Genomic DNA, 17,825 nt, shown 5'->3' with positions numbered 1-17,825 from the left:
CATTATCACAAATGCTTGACTGAGATCTTCGCAACCCCATCAATTTGTCTTTTCACTTTGGTTAAAGTAATTAGTTCAAATTGGAGTACTACAGGCAGTCTCTGGGTAATGAATGAGTTCAATTCCTGAGTCTGTCTATAAGTCGGATTTGTACGTAAGTCGGAACAGGTACACCCAGTATCATTTAGCATTAATTAGTCAAACATTTGTCTTAGTATATATTTTACCTTTCTATGTATATAAAAACACTTAAGAAACTTATGTATTTCAATAATTAAACCACTGCATTACTTAGTAATAATTGTAGCTTTCATTGGGGCAGGGCCTTTCACGTGCTCCATTATTCTCACTTTATCCTTTACCTGTATCCTTTAAAGTTGCTCCGATCATTGACCGACTGTAGCCTAACGCTTTTCCAATGACCGATGGCGTTTCACCTCTTTCCAATCGGTTTATTATTTCCACTTTATTTTCAATCGCGATCATTTTCCATCAATGGAACAGAAAACTGCAGATTTTATGTTCTATCATTGAGCAGCAGTGAACTGTCTGATTGGCCTATCAGAGTTCTCTTTAGGAACTAGTTGACTTGATCAGCATTTCTGATCTGATTATTGTTCATGATAGCACTTAATAAAAAAAAATACAGCGTCAGCCGCGGGAAGTGGGTCGCTCCGGGTCCTAAACTCAGCCCGCACTGAGACAGGTTAAATGGGGCAGTGCTGACTGGAAAAGGGGGATCAGGGTGAATCTTGCTTAGAAATATTTAAGCCAAATACAAAGTTACACACTCAACACAGTGTTAACAGCAACGACTTAAAATGGCAGATGGTGTCATGATCCAACTTAAAATGGCGGACGGTGTTCTCCTCCCTCCGTTCGTAAATACGAGTTGTCCATAAGTCGGATGTTCATAACTCGGGGACTGCCTGTATTTCATTGCATTCAATAAAGGGCACTTTTCTGTTTTTCGATTTGTCTCTGTGCTCCTTTTTATTATGTTTTTGCTGGAATGCATAATTTGGCTTTACTGCAGTTTGGTGATGCTGGCAAGATGGTAATTTATGCCCTTGAGGTGATGGTGATCCACCTTGAACTAATGTGTAGACAACAAAAAAAGATGAGGTAGTATTGTGAATGGTGGAGAAGAGAATGATAGATTAGTGAGTACATTTAGATAGACTGAATAGATGCTGTTTATTTTGGAGAAGTGAGTGGTGATGCATTTTTAGAAAAATTGAGAAGAAGCAATATAGAATAAGGAATACTATGCTAAAATCACTGAAGGATTAGTGGTATCTGGGGTATGATTACATACACAGATTGCACGGAATACACAGCATGCTCTTTATGTCAAACCAGACCACCGAGACTATTTATGCTCCACTCAAGCCACCTTCCTTTCTTCATCAAAATGTATCAGAACATCCAAATGTGAGTGTACTTAAAATCATTAGAAGTAGCAGGGTGGATTGAGAAAACTTAATAAGGCAGAGCTAGTAACTAAAGTTGTCAATAGAGGTGTTCATGATAAATTCAGTTTTTTATAATAAGGAAGTGAGGCATTTGAGAGTGTCCAGAAGGATGGTTTCTGGAATGAGAATAGTATATGCAATAGATTTAGGAGGTAGGGACTGTTTTCTTTGGTGAAAAAATAAGTGACTTGATCAAAGTACACTTGATCAAAGTAATGAGGTGACTAAGATACTGATTAAGAAGTAAGAGACACTTTTTCTTTTGGAGCAGCTGGTGACCAGAGATCATAGAAAGAAAACACTGGCCATTCCCAGGTTATGAAAGCCTGACTTATAGGCACCCTTTACATTTGAATAAGTTTCTATAATAGTAAGTTCAAAAGTTTGATGTATTTGAGCAACAGAACTAATTTCCTTTCTAATTCTGATTCTCTCTCCGCTTTTAGTAATTGCTCTTTCTTATTAATCTGATTTTTCTGATGCCATATATTACAATACTGTGGAGATGTGGTTACCATATAGTGATATTTTTGGTCCATTTTCCAATTTGAGGATAAAATTAATGGATGTCTGTAAAAACAGAAGCCATTTGTTATTGAGAAAGGCCTGTTAAAGGGAAGACAATTGAGTGATTAGAGGAAAGATTCCCTCTGATTTGAGCATAGAAAGTGCTAGATGCAAATATAGTAATGGCAGGTTGCATTGCAGCTTTTGAGAGAGAATTGTATAGATGAATGATGGCAAAGAAATTGCAAGAAATATAGAATTGGTTAGTTCAAGAGCTAGCACAGATATAATGGGGCCCAGTAACCACCACTTGTGCGATAACCATCCCATAATTCTGATTTATTTGTTTAGCCACTCTGTGTCATTGGTTGAATGGATGAACGATTTGTGTAGTGAGTAGTGTGCCATTCAGATGGAGTGCTTTATTTCTGTGTGGTGTTGAGGTGCTTGATGAACACAGCTCCAGAAACACTCAAGGCAAATAGGGTGCATTTGTTTCATACTCCTGACTTTTTGATAGATATTAGAAAGGCTTTGGTCATCAAGAGGTGAATCATTCATTGCAATATACCCAGTACCTGACTGACTTATCATAGAATGTCAAATTAGAGTTGGTTAGAGGCTGTCAGGTTAGTAACTGTTTCTTTTATTCCATTATGTGGTAATTGATGCTTGATTTTACGTGAGGTTTTGATGTATAGCTATTTCATTTGTTGATGAGTTCAAAATGGAAGTAAATGTGTTTGAAGATGTGTCCTCTACTCCTGATGTTGAAAGGAGGACCATTGAAGCAGTGAATTGGTTGGGTTTACCACACTGCCCTGAGATACTTATGAATAACTTTTCATTTCTGAAATTCAGCTCTTTGTTTCCAAGTTTAAATCAAGGTTGTGAAAATGTTTGTTGATGTAGTCCTGGCGAAACACAAGACCATAGGAGATGGGAGCAGAATTATGCCATTTGGCCCATCGAATCTGCTCCGCCATTTCATCATGGCTGATCCATTTTTCCTCAGCCCCAATCTCTTGCATCCTTCCCCTCCCCCGTATCCTTTTATAACATGATCAATAAAGAATATAACATATACTAAACATCAGTGGATAATTTATTGGCAATTTAAAAGCTTCTTAAAAACACTTCCAATGATACCCTGCATCACTTTGTTGCTGGACTGAACAGTAATTATCTGGATTGGAGTCTTTTTGACATGGCATACCTTAAAAATTTCCCACTTGGTTGCATGGTTGCTGGTTTTCAAGTTGTACTGGATCAGTTTGGCTGGATGTGCAATTGCTTGTGGTATAGGCATGTTCAGTTTTATAGCTTGGATATTGTCTATTCCCACCATTTTTAGTGTACCAGCAATTTAGTTATTACTGACATATTGATGCAATTATATTGGCTGAAGGTAGTTTTATGTGATGATGGGGATCTGTAAAATAAGTTGAAATAGATCATCCATTCAGAATGAAGCTGCCAATACTTTGCTGTCCACTTTAGCAATCATACAAAGTCATGCTCTTATTGAAGAGTCATTTTTCCTCTTCCTATTACCCGTGCAGTTGTCTTTCGCCATTCTTTTTTTTATAAACTTTTTTTATTGAGTTTTCAAATAATTGCAGAAATAAAAGAAAATATATGAAAAGATATATATATATACCCTTCCCCCCTCCCCCCTAACATCCCTATAGAAAAAAGAAAGAAAGAAAGAAAAAAAAAGAAAGAGTGCCTGGATATCAGAAGATCCCCACGTGCTCCATGGAGTTCATAATAACTTTAGTATATATATTTCTTTCCCCAAATAACCAATTATTTCATCTTCGGAGCACCTGTCTTTTGTAAATAAGGGCGCCAAATTTTCAAAAATGTTTCATATTTATCTCTTAAATTATAAGTAATTTTTTCAAATGGAGTACAGCTATAAATTTCCTTCTTCCAACGATCTATACTTAAATATGTATCCGATTTCCAAGTAACTGCAATAGCCTTTTTGGCTACTGCCAGTGCAATTTTTATAAATTCTTTCTGATATTTATTCAATTTGGGTTTCGGTTTTATCCCTTCAATATCGCCTAGTAAAAATAATATTGGATTATGTGGAAGTTGTGTTCCAATAATTTGTTCCAATAAAACTCTTAAATTTGTCCAAAAAGGTTGAATTTTAGAACAAGACCAAGTAGAATGTAAAAAAGTACCGATTTCTTGGTTATATTGGAAACACTGATTGGATAAATTTGGGTTTAATTTATTTATTTTTTGTGGTATAATATATAATTGATGTAAAAAATTATATTGCACTAATCTTAACCGGACATTTATTGTATTTGTCATACTATCAAGACATAGTCTTGACCAATTTGTTTCTTCAATTTTAATATTCAAGTCACTTTCCCATTTTTGTCTTGACTTATGGACTCCTTGTTTAATTGCCTGTTTTTGAATCAAGTTATACATACAAGAAATAAATTTTTTAATCTTTCCTTTTTGAATTAAAGTTTCTATTTCATTAGATTTCGGCAATAACATTGTTTGACCTAATTTTTCTCTTAAATAAGCCCTTAGTTGGAAGTAACAAAAACGAGTGTTGTTTGATACTTTATATTTATTCTTTAATTGGTCAAATGACATTAATATACCTCCTTCAAAACAATCTATATATCTAATCCCTTTTTGAAACCAATTATATAAAAGTTGATTATCCATTGTAAAAGGAATAAGTATTTTGAATTAAAGATCTCTTTGCTAATAAAGATTTCTTTGTCTCATCATCAACATTTATCTTATTCCATAAGTCAATCAAATGTTTTAATATAGGAGATTCTTTCTTTTCCCATATCCATTTAGATTCCCATTTATATATAAAATCTTCTGGTGTATTTTCTCCTATTTTATCTAGTTCTATTCTAATCCATGCCGGTCTATCTTTCTCAAAAAAAATGCAATAAATCTAAGTTGATTTGCTTTATAATAATTCTTAAAATTTGGAAGTTGTAACCCTCCTAGATCAAATTTCCATGTCAGTTTTTCCAACGATATTCTTGACATCTTACCTTTCTAAAGAAACTTCCTCACATATTTGTTTAACTCTTGAAAAAACTTCTGGGGTAGTTGTATTGGTAGTGATTGAAATAAGTATTGTAGTCTAGGGAATATATTCATTTTTATGGTATTTACTCTACCTACTAATGTTATTGGTAATACTATCCATTCATCAAGATCTTCTTGAATTTTTTTCAATAATGGTAAGTAATTTAATTTATATAAGTTCTTTATATCATTATCAACTCTTATACCTAAATATTTTATACCATTTGCCGGCCATCTAAATTGAGTTATTAATCGACATTGACTATAATCTCCTTTTTTGTAAGAGGTAAAATTTCACTTTTATCCCAATTTATTTTGTAACCTGATATTTTCCCATATTCTTCTAATCTATAGGATAATTTACGCAACGAGTGCAATGGGTTTGTTAAATAAAGCAGAACATCATCAGCAAATAAGTTAATCTTGTATTCTTCCTGATTAACTCTGAAACCCTTAATATCTGGGTCCATTCTAATTAATTCAGCTAATGGTTCTATCGCCAACACGAATAAAGCAGGTGATAATGGACAACCTTGCCTAGTTGACCTTGTTAACTGAAATGGTGTTGAAATTTGATCATTTGTCACCACTTTAGCTTTTGGATTAGTATTTAAGGTTTTAATCCATTTTATAAAAGATACTCCTAATCCATATTTTTCCAATACCTTAAATAAAAAATCCCATTCCAATCTATCAAATGCTTTTTCTGCATCTAAAGCAACTGCCACGCTCATTTCCTCCCTCTTTTGCGCCAAATGAATTATGCTAAATAACCGAGTTACATTATCTGCTGATTGTCTATTTTTAATAAATCCTGTTTGATCCATATGTACTAATTTTGGTAAGTATTTAGATAATCTGTTAAATAAGATTTTTGCTATTATTTTATAATCAGTGTTTAATAAAGAAATAGGTCTATATGATGCTGGCTTTAAAAGATCTCTATCTTTTTTTGGCAATACTATTAAAATAGCTGTCGAAAAAGATTCTGGAAGTTTATGCGTTCTTTCCGCTTGATGTATTAACTCCATAAAAGGAGGAATTAATAAATCTTTAAACTTTTTATAGAATTCAGGCGGAAAACCATCTTCTCCTGGAGATTTATTACTTTGAAGTGATCCTACGGCTTCTTCGACCTCTTTCAATGTAAAAGGCATATCTAATCCCTTCTGTTCTTCCGTATTTAATTTTGGAAGAGTTATTTGTGATAAAAACCTTTCTATCTTGACATTATCATTTTGTGATTCTGATTGATACAACTCAGAATAAAAATTCTTAGAAGTTTCATTAATTTCTAAAGGTTTATAAGTAATTTTATTTACTCTTGTTCGAATTGCATTTATTGTTTTAGAAGTCTGGTCTGTTTTTAACTGCCATGCAAGGATCTTATGTGATCTTTCACCTAGTTCATAATATCTCTGTTTAGTTCTCATAATTGCTTTTTCTGTTCAATATGTCTGGAGTGTATTATATTGTAACTTCTTATTAATAAGTTGTCTTTGTTTTTCTTCTGTCATATTTCTTTGAGATTCTTTTTCTAATTTTGTAATCTCTTTTTCCAATTGATCTATTTCTATCATATATTCCTTCTTAATTTTAGAAGTATAACTTATTATCTGACCTCTCAAATATGCCTTCATTGCTTCCCACAATATAAATTTATCATCAACTGAATGTGAATTTGTATCTAAAAAGAACTGAATCTGCTTTTTCATAAAATCACAAAAATCTTGACGTTTTAGTAATATTGAATTAAATCTCCATCTATAAATTGATTCCTCTTTATCTATCATTATCATTGTCATTATCAAAGGAGAATGATCTGACAATATTCTCGCTTTATATTCCATATTTTTCCACTCTATCTTGAATATTCGTTGATAATAGGAAAAAATCTATCCTTGAATATGTTTTATGTCTATTTGAATAAAATGAATAATCTCTTTCTTTTGGATTAATTCTTCTCCATATATCAATCAAATTTAAGTCTTTCATCAATGATAGAGTTAATTTTACTACTTTTGATTTTGTGACAACCTTTGTTGATCTATCTAAAACTGGATCTAGACAAAAGTTAAAATCTCCACCTATTAATATTTTATCATGTGCGTTAGCCAAATTCAAAAAGACCTCTTGTATAAATTTTACATCATTTTCATTTGGTGCATAAATATTCATAAGAGTCCATAGTTCTGAGAAAATTTGACAATGTATAATTACATATCTCCCCGCCGAATCAATTAATACGTTTTGTATTTTAATTGGTAAATTTTTATTAACCAAAATTGCAACTCCTCTCGCCTTTGAATTAAATGAAGCTGCAATAACATTTCCAACCCAGTCTCTTTTTAATTTCTGATGTTCTATGTCTGTTAAATGTGTTTCTTGTAAAAAAAAAAGCTATATCTGTTTTCATTTTTTTAATGTATGTTAAAATTCTTTTTCTTTTTACCGGTCCATTAAGCTAAGCCCATTAACATTAAAACTTAAAAAATTCAGTAAATTAGTCATTATTTTTTATTATGTTACTCCAATCTATAATAATACCTAATCTTTCAACTTTCGTGGTATCTTGGGAAATCTTTTAAAAATTCTCCATGTTGCTATGTGTGTCCCCACCGATCATCCAGGCAGAAAGATAGAAGAAAAATAGGGTATAAAGAAAAAAAACAAAATACCCCCCTACTAATGTTGTGAAAAAAAAAGAACACAACATTACCCCCCTCTGTTGTACGGGTCATGGCGATCGCCATGATTACACACGTGAATCCCGCAGTAACCGATCCAAAGCTCCCCAGCCCCCCCGCAACATAAAATAGTATATAAGAAGAAAAAAAAATTATTCTCAATTAGTATTTCTGAAATTTTGCTTTTCTCCCCTGTATCATCCTTAATGTCCATCACTTCCATTCACTGTCTCTATCTTCATCTTTAATCCATTACGCTTGGAAGTCTCTATGTGTAATTAGCGAATAAATGGAAGTTTTTGTGCGAACTCCTCCGCTTCTCGATAATCGGTAAAAAATCTTTTTTCCATAAATTGTTTTCTTTCTGATGTCCAGGCAGTAATATCATCTTCCATTTTATTCATTCTTTCAACCATGTCTTCCGTTGTCTCACTGTTACCATCAGGTAGGAGATAGAGAAGCCTGAAGGCACACGCTCAGCGATTCAGAAACAGCAGCTTCCCCTCTGCCATCTGATTCCTAAATGGACATTGAACTCTTGAACACTACCTCACTTTTTTAATATATATTCTGTTTTTTGCATGATTTTTAATCTATTCAATATATGTATATTGATTTTTTTTCCTATATTTTTTGCATTGAACTGCTGCTGCTAAGTTAACAAGTTTCACAACACGTGCGGGTGATAATAAACCTGGTTCTGATATGTCAGTCTTTAAAGGCACTTTAGCCCTTCTTACATTTCATTTTATTTAGCCAGTTCATAGTTTAGTTCCATACTATTTTCCTGCACTGACTCCATACACCTTCATTTCCTGGTGCCTAAAAATCTATCAACTTTTAAAAAAAGTTTTATTTGGGGAAGAGCAAGAGATCTGATACAAAAGTTGAGGTGCTATTTGATAAATTATTATTGAAGCACAGTAGTGGAGTATTGAGGCGATGTAGAAAAACTGATGTGAAGAAATATAAATTCACTAATTCTCTTCAAAGAAGTATTGAAGTCTATTTTTATGTCATGCCTTATACATGGACCTTAAATGTGCAGAATTCTGTACAACAATGATATGTTAAGTGTGTGGCTTGCAATGGCAATGGGAGAAGACTGCATGTTTGCCACACAATAAAACTTTCATGTGTTAATTGTCCAGTATTAAAGTGAAGATTTTCTCCTTATCAGGTTACATTACCAATTAACTAAACTTTGCAATTGTTTTTGAAGTTTTCTGCTTGAAGATGGCCTTGAAATTAAATTATATTTACTTTCCATTTTTTAAATATAAATTTCCCTATGGAAAATAATTAGAAGAATTGGAATAAATGAAGCCCGAAGAAGAATTGCAGATGTTAGTTTTGATTCCTCATTCTCTGGATGTGGTTTACTGAAGCATGACAATATCTTTTTTGAGCTGAAGGAATCTGAATTGTTTCTATAATGCTTTCTTCTTTAAAAAGAACTGAAGTGAGGTCCTAAGGGTGTCGATCCATTAACTTACTCCAAGGCTTTGTGTATTAGTGTATCTGCATCTTGTGTGAAGGTCAGATTGACTTATACATACTGCCAAGCTGGTACTCTAACCAGACTGTCTTGCTGAAAATGGCAACTAGTCTTATTACACTTAGCCATTTTTGTCTGTGTGTGTGTGTCAGAGAGAAATGCAGACTCCCTGATGAATAACAGATGAGGGTATCAAGTTTTACAAAATGGAAGATCTGGCATTTTATTGTAGTTCTATTTGGAGTTAGTTAATTTCAACTATGAAGCCATTTAAGTTAATTTCAGCTATGACACCATTTGAAGCATTACAGTGGACAATTACAGTGTTAGCAGGACAATGAAGGGAAAATTCAATGACTGTATTGAAACTGAAGAAACCTGCCATCCACAGGATTGATCTTGTCAGGACTAGGATTTGAACTGCATTTGACAGGTTAAAACTGCATCAATAAATAATATGTGCTGAATTGAAATTCAGCATATTGACCTTCACTGTCTTTGATTTGTTGGTAACTTTAAGGACACTGTAACATTGTTACGATATAAAAGTATTACAACTTGTATTTTGAGATGCTTGCACTCTGGTATTAACACTGACAGTTTTAATGTGGTTATCATTTTTAGCACTGCTGATTAGCTGTAGAGAGCAGAATAGCAATTTTTTAAAATTTAAAAATGTGTTACACAACAGGCGATTTCTTAAGTTTTCTCTGAATAGAAAGTCATATTTTATCAGACTTTTACAATCTTCAGAAGTTCTTTGTATTATCAATTTGTTCCACTACATTAAAAAAGTTGCCTGTAGCCTGTGGTGCAGTAGGGTTGTTAAATTGGACTTGCATGTTATTTTGATTAGTATTGTGTTATATTACATGTAATGTATAATATATTAATATTTACGTGTAGCTGAACAGATTGATTAAATATAATTTGCTGCCTAAAACCAGGCTCCTCTTGAATAAATAGTTACCGTACTGCTGCAAGTGCTGTTAAATAAATGTTTCTGAAGCATTAATTTCAAGGGCATCGCTGATCCAATTTATTTGTAGTTTCAAAGTTTCTTTACAGGTATGAGTATTTTGTCAAAGAAACAAGGAGCAGTTCATATTTCAGATTAAACTTGCATCATGTATGGGAATTAATTATGCAAATAAAATTAAATTTTTGCTGTTCCCAAGTTTTTAAGAAGGGAAGGGGGAATAATTAGCTGAGCTATACAAAACTGAGATGTACAGAGGCCCTATTTCCCTTAGCAAAGAGGTCACTGGCTTTTAGGGCATCATTTTAAATTAATTGGTAAATTATATAAAGACTTAAGAACAAGAGGTTGTCACCTGACCTTTCAGCCTGCTCTGCTTTTCATTAAGATCATGGCTGAGCTTCTAACTTACTGTTATTATCCTGCTCTATCCTATATCCCACTATTCCTTAAAATCCTGAATTGTATTTATGTTTTGAATGGAATCTATAACTAAGCCTCCACAATCCTCAGAATGAATACTAAAAATTCCGCACTCACTAAGTGAAGACATTTCTCCTCCGCTGTGGAAAGCGGCCAGTGAGTGAGTGGGCCAGTGAAGGAGTGGAGATTTGAGGCTTCGACGAGAAGAGGCAGAGGACAAGCTTGTTCCCAGTTAGTCTTTACAATGACTCCTGAGATGGTGATGTGCCTCTCCTGTGAGATGTGGCAGTCTTGGGGGAACTCCCCTCTCCCGCAGAGTCACATCTGCCAGAAGTGCTTGCGGCTGGGCGATCTGGAAGACCGTGTGAGGAATCTGGACTAGCATCTGGATGACCTTCAACTCAAGGGAGAATGACACAGTCATAGATGAGAGCTACGGGGAGGTAGTCACACCTAGGCTGCCAGAAGCAGGTCGTTGGGTGACAGTTCGAGGGGGGAAAGTGAAGGAGAATAGACAGGTAGTGCAGAGCACCCCTGTAGCCATTCCCCTGAATAACAAGTTTACCATCCTGGATGCTGTTGGTGGGAACGACCGACCAGGTGTGAGCCATGGTGGCAGGGCCTCTGGCACTGAGTCTGACCCTGTGGTGCAGAAGGATGGGATGGAGAAGAGGAGAGCTGTCGTCATTGGAGACTGTATAGTCAGGGGAGCAGACAGGAGATTTTGTGGACGTGAGAAGGAAACTCGCATGGTTTGTTGCCTCCCGGGTGCCAGGGTCCGGGATGTCTCTGACTGGGTGCATGACATCCTGGTACAAGAGGGAAAGCAACCAGAAGTCGTGATACATGTCGTGACCAACGACATAGGCAGGAAGAGGGATGAATGAGGTCCTGAAGTGTGAGTTTCGGGAACTAGGCAGAAGGCTGAAGAACAGGACCTCAAGGGTAGCATTCTCAGGATTGTTGCCAGTACTACGTGATAGCGATGGTAAGAATTAGAGGAGATGGCAGTTGAATGCGTGGCTGAGGAGTTGGTGCAGGGGGCAGGGTTTTAGATTTTTGGACCATTGGGATATCTTCTGGGGAAGGTGGGACCTGTACAGATTGGATGGGTTGCACCTGAAATCAAGGGGGAGCAATATCCTTGCTGGTAGGTTTGCTAGCATGGTTCGGGAGGGTTTAAACTAATTTGCAAGGGGGATGGGACCCAGAGCGATAGAGCAGTGAAAGAAGTGCATGGAGTAAAGCCAGATCTAACATATAGAGAGGCTTTGAGGAAAGAGCAGCAGAATAAAGGGTATAAAGGTAGTAAGGTAGAAGGGCTAAAGTGTGTGTACTTCAATGCAAGAAGCATCAGGAACAAAGGTGATGAACTGAGAGCTTGGATACGTGCATGGAATTATGATGTAGTAGCCATTACGGAGTCTTGGCTGGCACCAGGGCAGGAATGGATTCTCAATATTCCTGGATTTCAGTGCTTTAAAAGGGATAGAGAGGGGGGGAAGGGGAGGAGGGGTGGCATTACTGGTCAGGGATACTATTACAGCTGCAGAAAGAGTGGGTAATGTAGCAGGATCCTCTTTTGAATCAGTATGGGTGGAAGTCAGGAACAGGAAGGGAGCAGTTACTCTACTGGGGGTATTCTATAGGCCCCCTGTAAGCAGCAGAGATACTGGGAGGCAGATTTTGGAAAGGTGCAAAAATAACAGGGTTGTTATCATGGGTGACTTTAACTTCCCTAATATTGATTGGCACTTGATTAGTTCCAAGGGTTTAGATGGGGCAGAGTTTGTTAAGTGTGTCCAGGATGGATTCCTGTCACAGTATGTTGACAGACCGACTGGGGGAAATGCTATACTAGATCTAGTATTAGGTAACAAACTGGGTCAGGTCACAGATCTGTCAGTGGGTGAGAATCTGGGAGACAGTGATCACCGCTCCCTGACCTTCAGCATTATTATGGAAAAGGATAGAATCAGAGAGGATAGGAAAATTTTTAATTGGGGAAGGGCAAATTATGAGGCTATAAGGCTAGAACTTGCAGGTGTGAATGGGGATGATGTTTTCGCAGGGAAATGTACTATGGACATGTGGTCGATGTTTAAGGATCTCTTGCAGGATGTTAGGGATAAATTTCTCCCGTTGAGGAAGATAAAGAATGGTAGGGTGAAGGAACCATGGGTGACAAGTGAAGTGGAAAATCTAGTCAGGCGGAAGAAGACAGCATACATGAGGTTTAGGAAGCAAGGATCAGATGGGTCTATTGAGGAATATAGGGTAGCAAGAAAGGAGCTTAAGAAGAGGCTGAGAAGAGCAAGAAGGGGGCATGAGAAGGCCTTGGCGAGTAGGGTAAAGGAAAACCCCAAGGCATTCTTCAATTATGTGAAGAACAAAAGGATGACAGGAGTGAAGGTAGGACCGATTAGAGATAAAAGTGGGAAGATGTGCCTGGAGGCTGTGGAAATGAGCGAGGTCCTCAATGAATACTTCTCTTCGGTATTCACCACTGAGAGGGAACTTGATGACGGTGAGGACAATATGAGTGAGGTTGATGCTCTGGAGCATGTTGATATTAAGAAAGAGGAGGTATTGGAGTTGTTAAAATACATTAGGATGGTTAAGTCCCCGGGGCCTGATGGAATATTCCCCAGGCTGCTCCACAAGGCAAGGGAAGAGATTGCTGAACCTCTGGCTAGGATCTTTATGTCCTCGTTGTCCACAGGAATGGTACCGGAGGATTGGAGGGAGGCAAATGTTGTCCCCTTGTTCAAAAAAGGTAGTAGGGATAGTCCAGGTAATTATAGACCAGTGAGCCTTATGTCTGTGGTGGGAAAGCTGTTGGAAAAGATTCTTAGAGATAGGATCTATGGGCATTTAGAGAATCATGGTCTGATCAGGGACAGTCAGCATGGTTTTGTGAAGGGCAGATCGTGCCTAACAAGCCTGATAGAGTTCTTTGAGGAGGTGACCAGGCATATAGGTGAGGGTAGTGCAGTGGACGTGATCTGCATGGATTTTAGTAAGGCAGTTGACAAGGTTCCACACGGTAGGCTTATTCAGAAAGTCAGAAGGCATGGGATCTAGGGAAGTTTGGCCAGATGGATTCAGAATTGGCTTGCCTGTAGAAGGCAGAGGGTCGTGGTGGAGGGAGTACATTCAGATTGGAGGGTTATGACTAGTGGTCTCCCACAAGGATCTGTTCTGGGACCTCTACTTTTTGTGATTTTTATTAACGACCTGGATTTGGGGTTAGAAGGGTGGGTTGGCAAGTTTGCAGATGACACAAAGGTTGGTGGTGGTGTAGATAATGTAGAGGATTTTCAAAAGATTGCAGAGAGACATTGATAGGATGCAGAAGAGGGCTGAAAAGTAGCAGATGGAGTTCAACCCGGAGAAGTGTGAGGTGGTACACTTTGGAAGGACAAACTCCAAGGCAAAGTATAAAGTAAATGGCAGGATACTTGGTAGTGTGGAGGAGCAGAGGGATCTGGGGGTACATGTCCACAGATCCCTAAAAGTTGCCTCACAGGTAGATAGGGTAGTTAAGAAAGCTTATGGGGTGTTAGCTTTCATAAGTCGAGGGATAGAGTTTAAGAGACGCGATGTAATGATGCAGCTCTATAAAACTCTAGTTAGGCCACATTTGGAGTACTGTGTCCAGTTCTGGTCGCCTCAGTATAGGAAGGATGTGGAAGCATTGGAAAGGGTACAGAGGAGATTTACCAGGATGCTGCCTGGTTTAGAGAGTATGGATTATGATCAGAGATTAAGGGAGCTAGGGCTTTACTCTTCGGAGAGAAGGAAGATGAGAGGAGACATGATAGAGGTGTACAAGATATTAAGAGGAAAAGACAGAGTGGACGGCCAGCACCTCTTCCCCAGGGCACCACTGCTCAATACAAGAGGACATGGCTTTAAGGTAAGGGGAGGGAAGTTCATGGGGGATATTAGAGGAAGGTTTTTCACTCAGAGAGTGGTTGGTGCGTGGAATGCACTGCCTGAGTAAGTGGTGGAGGCAGATACACTAGTGAAGTTTAAGAGACTACTAGACAGATATATGGAGGAATTTAAAATGGGTTATATGGGAGGCAGGATTTGAGGGTCGGCACAACATTGTGGGCCGAAGGGCCTGTACTGTGCTGTACTGTTCTGTTCTATAATTGTAGCAGATTTGCCCTTTATTCTAAGTTTGTTACCTTCTGTTTCTCACCACCCCCCCCCCCCCCCCCGCCCACTGAGAGGAAGTTACGTTCCAGCATTCACATTGCAAAGAGCTCATCTCATTTCTTTGAAAACTGAAGGACTCACTATATGACAATCCTACTGCTAGGATTAAAATCAATGGATATTTATCAAATAGTCTTACCCTAGAAAGAGGCACAAGACAGGATTGTGCATGGTCACCACTACTCTTCGCGTTATATCTGGAACCATTAGCTCAATACATCAGACAAAATGAAGATATCAGGGGAATTACTATTAAAGGGACAGAGCATAAATGGGCTTGTTGTGCGGATGACATTTTGATCTATCTAGGGCAAACAACATACTCTTTACCTAAATTGATGCAATCCTTTGAACAATATGGTCAATTATCATGATACAAGATCAACATAGATAAAACCCAATTACTTTCATATCACTATAGCCCACCCAGAGAAATTGAAAGTCGATACCCCTGGGCATGGCATACAGAGTCTTTCAAATATTTGGGCATCATTATGCCAAAAGATTTGGCAAAATTATCAGAATGTAATTATCAGCCTTTATATAAAAAAATTAAGGAAGATGTGGCAAGATGGAGCCTGATTCCGTTTTTCAGTCTCAGTTCAAGGATTGAGTCTATTAGGATGAATATACTGCCCAGACTGTTATATCTCTTTCAGACCCTACCAATAGAGATTAATCAAAGTCAATTCAATTAATGGAACAAGATGCTCTGAAGGTATATTTGGCAGTGTAAAAGGCCTAGAGTTCGTCTCAAAACTTTGCAATTAGCAAAGGAAAAGGAGGGATGGGGCTTGCCTTCTCTTAGACATTATTATTTTGCAGCACAGTTGAGAGCTGTGATATGTTGGTGCAACCCATCATATGACACTCAATGGAAGAACATTGAGGAGCGGGTACTTCCCATCCCCATACAAGCAATTTTGTCTGATAAGAACCTGCAAAGGTACATAAATACTATTGATAACCCATGGGTGAAACTGACTCTTAAAATATGGAAAACTACCATAAAAGAATATAATCTAGAGGGAGATATTGCAATTCTTAAATGGTGTGCATACGACTCTGATTTTACACCAAATAAATTGGATGCTAGATTTAAGGACTGGACAGCTAAAGGAATAACAGTTCTTTGCAACATAATGAAAGAAGGAATACTGTAAAGTTTTGAAATGCTTAAAGAGAAACACTTATTAGAAAAACAAGATTTTTATCGGTATTTACAGATGCGACAATATGTTAATAAGACGCTTAAAAATGTAACCAAGGCAAATACATGCTTGATAGAGCTCTTTAGAAAAGCATATAATTCAGATAATGGTAGTAGAATCATTTCAAGCATGTATAAGGGGTTGTCAAATCTTAAAACACTTTCGACTTCATACATTAAAACAAAATGGGAGAAGGAAGGAGGAATAATTATATCTGAGGAAGAATGGACAACAATATGGAGATATCAATGGAAGTGTACCAATTCACAGAAATGGAGGGAGTTTGGATGGAAAAACTTGATAAGATATTTTATTACACCCTCTCAGAAATCCCATTATGATAGTAACTTCCCTGTTTGCTGGAGAAATTGTGGAAATCAAAATGCAAATCATTATCATATTTTTTGGGACTGCCCTGTTATCAAAAACTATTGGAGGGGGATACACAATGCCCTACAAGACATCTTTAAATGTGAAATACCCGTAGAGAGTAAGACAATATATTTTGGATATATACCTCAAGAATGGTTGAAAAGAGATAAATATTTAATGAATATACTGTTGGTGGCTGGTAAAAAGACTCTTACGAGGAAATGGTTATCACAGGAGAGCCCAACTTTAAATACATGGATGGAAATTACAATGGACATTTACAAAATGGAGAAGATAACAGCATCTGTTAATCATAAGCTGGAACAATTTGATTTATACTGGGAAAAATGGTTTAACTACATAATGCCTCATAGGCCTGATTTTATTCTCACAAATCAATGAATCTGTTGTTTAAAGAAAAGATCACTCCCTACTTGTACATAGTTCTTTCCTTTTGCTTGTTTTTTCTTTCCACTCTTCTATAAGTGTATACCTCAGATAAATACTTTGTGGAGATTTTGTGATATATATGATTATATGATATATATGTACAATGTCTGAAATACATCTTATGGAAATGTTTGTTTGATGAACTTCAATAAAAAAATAAATTACAAAAAAAAAGTGAAGGACTACTGTACCGAAACCCACATTATATGGCAAACCTGCCTTCCTAAAAACTCATCTAGTGAATATCATCTTCATTATCCTTTATTAAATTCACATGATGAGATCTATATCTGTTTGTAGATAAGAGGGCCAAAACTTCCTATTATACTCTCAGATGCAATTTTCCCAAGCCCTAAATAATGGCAGTAAAATGTTTTTATTCCTCGACTCAAACCTTTTTGCTATAGAAAACAATATTCTTGTGCTCCTAATTTTTGCTATACTTGTATGCTGATTTCAGTGACTCATGTACAAGATCCTTTTGAATAATTCTCAGTTCCTTAATGTGTTTAAAACTACCATGTTCTCTGGCAAAGTTCATGATTTTCATTGTTCCATCTTATAGCTTACTCAATTTGGCTTCAAGACAATGTTCACAGGGAGAGCATAATCCGTTTCCTTGCATATTTGGATTCCAGCTGGGGAGGTGGTGATTGAGAAATAACTGATACCAATTTAAAGGAACACACACAAAATGCTGGAAAAACTTGGCAGGTCAGGCAACATCTATGGAAGTGAATAAACAGTTGATGTTTTGGGCTGAGGCCCTCCTTGAAGACTGGAAAGGAAGGAGGAAGACACCAGAATAAGAAGTTGGTGGGAGGGGAAGGAATTCAGCTAGAATGTGATAGGTGAAGACAGGTGGGTAGGAAAAATAAAGGGCTTGAGAGGAAGGACTAAAAGGAATAT

General features: G+C 36.8%; 1 protein-coding gene across 6 annotated transcripts in view; it reads left to right on the top strand.

Annotated features, from left to right (window-relative positions):
• The window catches only part of ptpn2b (protein tyrosine phosphatase non-receptor type 2b), a 105,835-nt gene that overhangs the window by 58,140 nt on the left and 29,870 nt on the right, over window positions 1-17,825 (top strand). The window lies entirely within an intron of this gene.

Source organism: Hemitrygon akajei, chromosome 1, assembly GCF_048418815.1.
Source record: "Hemitrygon akajei chromosome 1, sHemAka1.3, whole genome shotgun sequence".
NCBI classification, from domain to species: Eukaryota; Metazoa; Chordata; class Chondrichthyes; order Myliobatiformes; family Dasyatidae; genus Hemitrygon; species Hemitrygon akajei.
This window is presented reverse-complemented; position numbering and strand designations above follow the sequence as displayed.